Below are 10,333 nucleotides of genomic sequence, written 5' to 3'. Positions count from 1 at the left end.
TTTTTGTTATTGTTCCTATGCTGCCCTTTAGATATTTACTTTGCCCAGCTTTTCGCTTCTTTACTTGTAGATGTTTGTTTTCATTCTCATGAGAATTCCTTCCATGTCCCCCATTCCCCCTCTTCTCCACCTACATTTAATTTAATATATTTAAATGTATTCACATTTAATCAATGTAATTCATTGTTATTTTTAGTGCCGTCTCCCCTCCCACATTTCCAGCTTAATTTCATGTAAATTGAAAATATATTACATTAAAATTAAAATTATGCCAATGTATATTATTAATATACACCCCTTTGCTTTACCTCCCCCTTGGTTTGGCATCTTACCTTTTGAACGGTACACTTTCCTCTCTCTTGTATCAGCAACAGCTATACTGACAGGATCATGAAGTAGGCTTTCAAATCTTCATACTGCAGCTGCCAGACCAACCTTTGCAAGATAGGCCAGTGTCTGGGTGACTTGGAGGACGCTGGGTGGGCTACGCCCTGGCACCACAAGATGTGGAGCCGGCCTTGAGAGATGGGGCCACAGGGTGGAATCTCCAACATGTGGTTGTGGAGGGGAGTGGGCCACAGACCACCTGTAGTAGTGCGGTCTGAGCCCTGCCACATGCACAATGGAGGATCTTCTAATAGTAACACCAGAGGCACTCCATGTGGCCAGCTACTGGTTGAAGGACATTCAGTATAATGCCAAGTTTTAATCTATGTTTTAAATATATTACAACTGTACCCTCGGTTCGCTTCTGATATGATAAATAAATGTAAAGACCAGACTTCATGATGTTACAAGGGTTGAATGAAAAGTAATGCCTCCACCTTCATAACTCCTCAACAGATGACAGTACTGGTATGTGATAGGTACTGACTTGTTCAGTAGACTCTCCTCTACAGTTCCATTTGGCAGGAAGCCTTAGCATTGAACAGTTGTGTTGTTAAAGTGCAAAGTATGGAACCCTGTGCGGATGGTCAGTCAATGTGACTTAAGCAAAGTGCAGTCATTGAATTCTTGACAGCAGAAGGTGTCACCCCAAAGGAAATTCATCAGAGAATGCAAGCTGTTTATGGTGCTTGTGTTGATGTGAGTACTGTGCATCATTGAGCGAGTAAGTTTAAAGATGTTGAGGTGGGAACATCTGACTTGCGTGACAAACAAAGAGTTGGATGTCCTGTGACAGCAACCACTGAGTTTCACAAGCAAAAGGTTGACAGATTGATTCAGGGCGATCGTTGTATCACTCAGAGAAAATTTTCAAGCATAATTGGCATTTCACAAGAACGTGTGGCTCACGTTATTGCTTTGCTTGGCTATGGGAAGATCTGTGCACAATGTGTACTGTGAGATGCTGCTTGTGTCGACTTCTTCCATGACGGCTTCAGAAAACTTGTTCATCATTGGCAGAAATGTATCCAATTGCCTGGTGATTATGAGGAAAAGTGAATAGCAGTAGTTAAAGAGCACATTCTAAGGATTATTTCTGTGTTTGATTTATTAAAATATTCCCATCCAAACCCAAGTAACAAAGGTGGAGGCATTACTTTTCATTCAAACCTCGTAGATTCTAGTATATATTCTTTAAAATGATGCACAACAGCAGAGGGGTTGTCCAATGTGAGTAAGAAAGTTAGTAGGACCAAGACTAGACAAAACAATTGGCAGCAAAGGAGATGATCCAAGAGACAGAATTAAAATTGGGGCAAAATTTGTGGCAATTATTTCCTTAACAGCAACAGGGGATCATAGAGAACTCTTTGGAAGAAAGCACAAACAGATGACGCATTCAAAGAAAAGGCTTGAAATAAGCAGTCTGACCTTTGTGAAGCAGGACACATTGATGCCCTACTTCAGGGTTAAAGTTTATGCAATTACATCCTAGATTATAGTTTTAAAATCCTCTATGATCCTTAAAAATATAGAGGACAAAATTTCCCTCAAATATACCAAAATAATCTATAAAACATGGATAGAAGCTTGAGCGTGCCATTGAGTGAAATGATTTTAACCTTCATACCAATCTGGGATATGTATGGGCCAATTAGATACATGTCCTCCAGCTCCCCAAACCCCTGTCAATTGCTCATTGCAGGGTAAACCTAAGCAAACCCCAGTCAGAAAGCAACAGAGAATCAATGAAACATTACATAAACTAAATTTGTATAGAAACATATCATTCAGGATTCTTGCAAATCTTTTTCCAAATTCTCTTCCACAGAATGTTTTGCTAGGTGGCCAGATGCAAAAAGAGAAGGGGCTGTTTTAGCCTTAGTTGCCATATGTGGAAGGGAATTTCACTCTGATGTGATAAAAGATGCACTATTTTTTTTCCACCTGGCTACCCATACTCCTTTTGTGTGATCCACAGAGTTGATCAGCTAGATTAATGTGTTTCTATAGATACCAGCTATCCACATGATTTGACATATTCCTTAAAACTTGCAGAACAAACATTTATATCATCAGACCCTTTCTCAGGTTTGAAACGTAGTGAAGAAAACAATGACTTGAATAACATCCCAAACGATGCTTTGACAGATGTTTGTCTATTTATGTTTACTGCATGAATTTATCAGGTTGTGCAAATCCATGAATTTCTTTATTCTCACTCGATGATTCATGTTGAAAGTATTTTAGACCAAATACATTAAACCAAATGAGTCATTTTACAACAGAGACAAAATTGGATTATTTGCTTTAGGGCCAATTTTCATCCTATGTTTCTGTGCATAGGGAATTACACTCTTGTATTAAAGACATAATAATGATCACATCTGTCCAGATGTTTAATGTTATTATTGCAATAATAGTTTGTGTCATACTTCATCTGATGGACCACTGTTGATGCAAAAAAGATTTCTTCTTGGTCTTTCTTGGTCACTAAACCAAGAGAAGACTCATATGAAGAAAAACAGCTGAAGAAACATTCCTAAGAACAAGGGGGTCAGGATAGGTAGACATAGAAGGAGACACTATGATGGTTTGAATGACCTTATCTAACCCTGTTACGGTTGCCTTTTGTGAGGCATTCCTCACTCTTCACTGCTAAACATCACTGTATTTCCAACAAACCTCACATGATTTTTTTTCTTTCTGGGTCTCAATATAAATGGAAATCATCTCAGTACCTGGCAGCATCCAGTTTTTCCTATTTTCCTTCCTTAAGACTGTAACCAGAGGGCTTTGACATCAGCAGCTTTTTAATGGTTCACAATTTTGCCTGATGAAGACTTCAGAGGAAATCAAATGTTTGTCCAGTGTTTCGTTAGCCTTCAAGATGGGTGAATAAAAGGGCTATGCTGAGATGGATTTTAGCATTTCTCAATGTACAAGGGTTTCTCAGTTTGAAAACATTACAATTTTTGACTGTAGCTCCCTGTACTCCTCACTCTTCACCATCAAGTTCTGGGATTTATTATTTGGTGCTGCTATTGGACAAGACACTGTAGTCTTCCCAAACTTGTCAGTATGTGAACTGGGTGAAAATGAGTCCACAGACTGACAATTTCATCACTGAGAATGTATCCACACTGTAGAATGAATGCAGTTTAACACCGATTTAACTTGAGGTTAAAGAATTATTGAAGGTATGAAGGTATTGAAGTTTTGAAGTTATTCTGCTTTCTTGCCAAAGATTGCTGGTGCCTCACCAGACTACAAATCTGATAAAGTCATATCACTGAACCATGTCAATTATGGTGGTGTCAAACTGAATTTATTCTCCAGTCAGGGAAACTACTTACTAAACTGTAGAATTTCCAGAGTTATTTTTATACTTCAACAGAAATCTTTTAAAGCTTTTCTTGTGTTATTCTGTCCTGACATTGTAATGAGTTGGAAATTATATTTCATGATGAATGAGAAAATTCTGATTGTTTTCAACTAGAATTTGAAATGCTGGTACACATTTTTTTAATCTCAAACACTGATTTTATCTTCCATTTCAAGCAATGTGCTCTAACCAACATAGATGCTGCCTCTTCAATATATGTAGGGACAAACAAGCAAGCAAATGCAACTGATGCCATCTTCAGAAGAAAGTTAAGCCTATTATCCTAATCATGCTTATCTAGTTAAATGAACATCGTGACCAAATGCAGTCTGGAATTTTACATCTCCAGACAAAAGGCACTAACCTTGAGGGTCCAAAGGCCTTTGGAGACCTAGATCTATGTCTCTCACATATGCTGATGTAATTCAGCAGAAATGACTTCCTCTTGCAGATGCAACAATGGGGAGATTACAGCTCAGGACAATGTGCCAGAAACTTTTAAAACACCATTTGCTCTTCTTATTTACATTCCTCCCTATTTAAATACACTTCAGTGAGACACCCAAGGTGACAAGGGAGTCGATTCGCTGAAAGGATTAGTCATCCCGATGTGGGTGTATAAACAGACAGGAAGAAGAATGCTGATGAGCTCTGAAACTGAAGGGCTTCACATTTCAGGGCAAGCATCAGTATTTATTTAAACAAGCAGCATCTTGGAAGAGGTTTTGGCATTGACTGCAATGGAAGCCCCAAAGCTGTGTGGATAGTGAGCAGATAGTTTTCTAATAGTGCCGTTTATTGGGCTAGATAGGGTAGCAGGCTGTCGATTCAGCAGGCACTGAAAATACAAAAGTTGGAGAACACGGGCTTTAAATCAATAAGAACAGAAATTCCAGCCAGTTTACCAGTTGTTAGGATTTCCATGAGTTGAAGGCCAAAACATCTGGGGACCCACAGATTGAGAACCACTGAATAAGAAGCTGTTATGTTCACGCCAGTCAAGAGAACTGAAGCTGGGCTGAGGTAGGCTTTCTTACACTCATTCAAGGTAAAAGGGTCTATGGGAGACAGCTGGAATGTGACAAAAGCAAAAGTCACCAGAAGCAAAACAAAGTGGACAGGAAAGGCTTGAATGGTAATTCCTGTCTCTGGTCTCTTCTCTTTGATGTTCAGTTGAATTTTCAGTTTCAGTTATTAGGCCTTTCTTTCCAAAGCATCAACCAGGTTCCCTTTCAGAATGGGAATCAGAATCTGTACAAATCTGGATTAAATTAGTGCAGTTAGATGAGGGAAGGTGTTTACCTGTCAGTGTCAGGACGGGGCTTCCAGCAGGCCCAAAACCGGAAACGTTCACTCCAACTGGCCTGAATATAAAGGGGATGCCCAGGAGTCAAATGAAATGTGGGTGAGATACAAGCCATGGAAGCTAGTGATACCCGTGCCAGTGGATGATGGACTCATTTTGGCCTTTAGTCTGAACTTTAAAGGAGCTATCTAAAGTTCTGAACTCTATCCCCCTTCACACCTTGGATAGGTCATTAAAATCACATTGGAACCCAAACCAGGTTTAACACTGACCCATCATGGAAAGTATCAATTGTCATTGGGCACAATTGTTGACAATAGTGTTGTTCAACACAATAGCTTGGGTGTAATAAAAAATAAAAACGTCTATTTAGAAAATAAATAATGGAGAAAGGCAGAACAAAAGGTACTTCAAGAGATCAGTCTATCTCTCTTTTGGTGCTATTGGTGCGGAGAGGTCAGGAGAATATTAGGGAATATTGGATCACCATGCTACCTTGCCCTCAAGGCGACAAACCTGGCTTCCAGAACAAAGTCTTCCTCTTTATATATGTGTTTATTTTATACCACACTTCTGCCATAGAAGAAAGTAGTCTTTACAAAAACTAAATAAAAGCATGCCTTTTAAAGAAATAAAAGTAAGAGTGAAAATGTGTACCGTATGTGTGTATGGGGCCCCTGGTGGCACAGTGTGTTAAAGCGCTGAGCTGCTGAACCTGCGGACCAAAAGGTCCCAGGTTCAAATCCCGGGAGCGGAATGAGTGCCCTCTGTTAGCCCCAGTTCCTGCCAACCTAGCAGTTTGAAAACATGCAAATGTGAGCAGATCAATAGGTACCGCTCCAGCGGGAAGGTAACGGCACTCCATGCAGTCATGCCGGCCACATGACCTGGAGATGTCTATGGACAACGCCATCTCTTCGGCTTAGAAATGGAGATGAGCACCAACCCCCAGAGTCGGTCACAACTGGACTTAACGTCAGGGGAAACCTTTACCTTTACTTATGTGTGTATGTGGCGCAGGTGTCCACTTACACAGACAGACTCCCACCTCCAAAAACAGCTATAGTTCCCACTGAGCAGGAGACACCAATGGCCTTCCTTCCACTGACATGCAGGTTATAGTGAGCACCATGAACATGTAGCCCAAACTCTGCCAGTGTCCTCCACAAACACCATTCTAACCCCCACCCAGGTGAAGACTTTCATGCAGAGACAATTTCATCCTAGATGTTCTGTTTTTCCTCCAGAATGGACATCCCAGGGATCCTTAATTTGCATGACCCCACCGCTGCCTCTCCCTTAACCCTTTCCTATGACACACAGTTAACAGAGGAATTGATCAGCAACTGAACAAGAGGTTTGGGGAGAATTCACCATGACTTACAGGAGTTGTACTTGACCTACATCCAGAGGGCACTGTTAACCCAACCAATGATGGATCTGGACCAAACTTACCATGGATGATGGGACTTGCAGTACCTTCACTGATACTGTGACCCCCACCAACAATAGATTGGAACCAAACTTGGCACAGAGAAGCCCCATGAGCAACTGAACATACTACAGGAGTTAATGAGGATGGACCTTGATTTTGGGAGTTAGAGTTCACCTACATCCAGAGAAACTGTGACCCCCACCAACAATGTGCTGGGACCGAACTTGGCACAGAGAAGCCCCATGACCAACTGAACATATTACAGGGGGTTGTGGGAACGGACCTTGATTTTGGGAGTTGCAGTCCACTTGAATCCAGAAAGCACTGAACCCAGCAAATAACAGATCTGAAACAAACTTGGCACACAGACCCAATATGGCCAAATGTCCATACAGGCCTGGTTAGCAGGTGATTGGCCTTGGATCTGGGAATTCTAGTTCACCCTTATCCAGAGAGCCATGGACCCAACTAATGACAGATCTGGACCAAACTTGGCACACAGATCCAGCCCACTGCGAATATTGGCAGGGTTTGGAGGTGATTGCCCTGGGAATCTGAGAGTTGTAGTTCTCCCAGCCAATGACAGATCTGGATCAAACTTCAGTGATATTACCTACATCCCAAAACAAACAATGTCTTCTTCTAATAACCCAGGCACCACCAGGGCTCCAAGCTAGTAGTAAATAAAACAAGAACAGATAAGTGTAGCAGCAGAAATACAAATCAACTCAGCAGGCCAAAGGACTGGGACACTCTCATGCCACACAGTTACAGCAATGTGATTCCACTTTGTCATTGTTTCATCTTATGAAATCCTGGGATTGCAATTGGGCAAGAAACTAGAGCTTTCTGCAAGAGAATTTTAAATACACCTCCCTTAGACTACCACACCAGTACAATGCTATACTATTATCACATGTTGATCCTACTTTAACTGCCATGATGTGATTCCATAGGATTCTTAGTTTCTTTCTCCACTTCTCAGCTTATTCCTATTGCTGCAAATTAATTTCAAACTGCAAGATTTCAAACTCAGTTAATGTAAAGAGGGAAAAGAGAAAAAGAGGAAAATGCCCTTCTCAGCCGGTTCAGGCAAAAGCAAACTGCAGCAGCCTTTTCTCATTTGTGTGTTCTTCCTAATGGATACCTGTTGCCATGTTGACCACACTCTGATGTTGCTTCACCTCAACTTTCACCTGTGAAATGTTGAAGGATATGTAACTCCACCAGATGTATAATGAACCCTGAACACAAAAATTAGAGAAATGTGTGAACTTTTTAGCAAGACAGTAACAAGGAAAGGATTAGGATGTGAATTGAGATCCTTTCACATCCTCCCCGTTCTCCTTGTTGTCTTTTATTTGATACAGACTTTGCTAACAGAGCACAACCATTTGTCTGTGCTGCCACTGTGAAGGCACATTAAGAGCAGACAATTACAACTTTCATTAATATGGGCATTTAAAGTAATGTTATTGATCTTTTTTTTTAGTCGGCTGCTAGCAGACTGGAAATACCGTTATCCTTTTCTTAAAATGTCTGTTCTATTGATTTTAAAAATATTCTTCTTGTATACGTTGCCTTATGGATTTGATAACATTGTATTATTAAATATCACACTCTCAATTCACTGCTGAGTTGTTGTTCCAACTCACAGTGGAACAGGAGTGCCAAATTATTGTACCAATATAGTTTTGAAGTAACTGTTAAAATGTTCCTAGTAGCCCAAATTCACATCCCTCACAAACAAGAATTGGCACCACAGGATATCTTTTTTCCTCGAAATTACTATCATGTTTGTTTGTCTAAAATTAGCATTGGATTGGGACTACAGTTACCCGGGTTGAATCTCTTATTTGGCCATGAAAAAGAGTCAGTAACCTTGAACTATTCACTATCTTTCAGCCTAACATGCTTCATGAGGGATGGAAGCATTAAACTCCAAATAAAATTCTTTCTGTCATCCCCCAGTGTCCATGCAATTGTGTTTTCCAGGCAATGGTACAGTAATCATTTCTCTTCATGATAGTCCCTACAGCAACGCTATACCACTGGTCCGTAACCCCTTAATTTGGACTATTGCAAATCAGGAAACATGTTTAAATCTTCTCTCTTGTAACAAGTGTGTACTCTCCGACTTTCCCAATTTCTTAGGCAGAGTCCTAAGAAATTAATTATCTTTCACCCCATTATTTCAGCTGCTTTAAGAACATTCCATTCTCTCTCTTCATCCTCCCACTTTTCCCCCTCATCGTTGGCATATGCCAGTTGTTGCAGACTGTATTAAAAGTTCAAAAGTAGTTTGCACTCAGTTAACTCAGGAGAGAAAAGGAGAAGCAATATTTTCCTCTTCCCAATAGACTCAGGCCAACACAAATTGCTGCCACCTCTTCTAGTTTGTGTGGTCTTCCCAATTTTGCGATTTTGACCACACACTGATGTTGTGGGGCTACAGATGTTGCATTTTCATCTATGAACTGTTGGAGAGTATGCAGACTTAGCCTCCATCATATAGAATCATAAAGATCTACCTCATTGAGTAGAATAAGCTCAAAAAATGGTTTGTACATCCCTAACAACTATAAGTTCAGTGTTCTCTACTAGCATGTAAGCCAAAGCAAGCAGTTTTGACATGTGAATCACATGTAAAATTCTTCCCGCTGTTTTAGCAAAACACAATGCCAAACAGTACAGCTGTGGCAGGGCACCATGTACCATTATGCATCAGACTAACCAGAAAAGGTTGTATTTGGTCATGAAGCTTGCAGTGTTACTGTTTAATTCTATTACAGGCAATCCCCAAGTTACAAACATCGGATTTACAAATGATCTCTAGTTAGGGGGTGGGGGGTTAAGGCAAAAGGAAGTGAGCAAAATTAACCCCTTGGAAGGGAAAGTCACTCCTGGAAGAGTTATCATGGGGGAAAGGGGTCTCAGCTGAAGCTTAATCACCAATCCTTGTTTCCATGATAAGCCATTTTTAAAAAATATCCAATGATCACAGGGACAGAAAGTGAAGTGAAACCTTCTGAACAAGGACACACACAGCTAAACAAACACCATTTTGGTGTTTCCCTTCCCTTTCCCTATGCTATCTAAAGATATATATATATATATATATATATATATATATATATATATATATGTGTGTGTGTGTGTGTGTGTGTGTGTGTGTGTGTGTGTGTGTGTGTGTGTGTGTGTTTTTGACTGGAGTCACACTTTAAAATGTACCTGTTATCACTTACAAACAAATTCAACTTAAGAACAAACCTATGGAACCTATCTTGTTTATAAATTGGGGACTGTCTGTATATGAATGAATATGAACATTGTGACATGCATTTTCTTGTTAATATTGGCCTTATTTACAGTAGCTAGATAGGGCTTCTGTATCTTTAACAGCTTTATAGAAGTGCCACTTTTATAGCTTTTCAAATAAAGAGGAAAGTGTCTGGAAAGTGAGAAAAGTAAAAGCTGTCTCATTTTATTTCCTCTGTTTAGTACAGGAATGTACCACCTCCCCTCTCCCTTAAGAATACCTAAAACAAGCTATTAGAGGCTTTATAAAGCTAATCCCAACTTCCCTTAATTTATACATTAATGTTGCATATATATTTTGCAAGTTTTTAAGTTTTATTATTTTCTTTTTTTCCTTCTCTTGATCTTTCCTTTTACTTTACAAACATTAATTTTTTTCCATAGCTATGGAATCCCAATGGTCTTAAACCATTCCTTTAGTTTTGAAATAGGCTTTTTGCTTTCAAACGGATCAGCATTCACCCAACTGAGTAAATCTTTTCAGATAATTTTTGAAGCATGG

This window comes from Anolis carolinensis, chromosome 3 (assembly GCF_035594765.1).
Source record: "Anolis carolinensis isolate JA03-04 chromosome 3, rAnoCar3.1.pri, whole genome shotgun sequence".
Taxonomy (NCBI): domain Eukaryota; kingdom Metazoa; phylum Chordata; class Lepidosauria; order Squamata; family Dactyloidae; genus Anolis; species Anolis carolinensis.
This window is presented reverse-complemented; position numbering follows the sequence as displayed.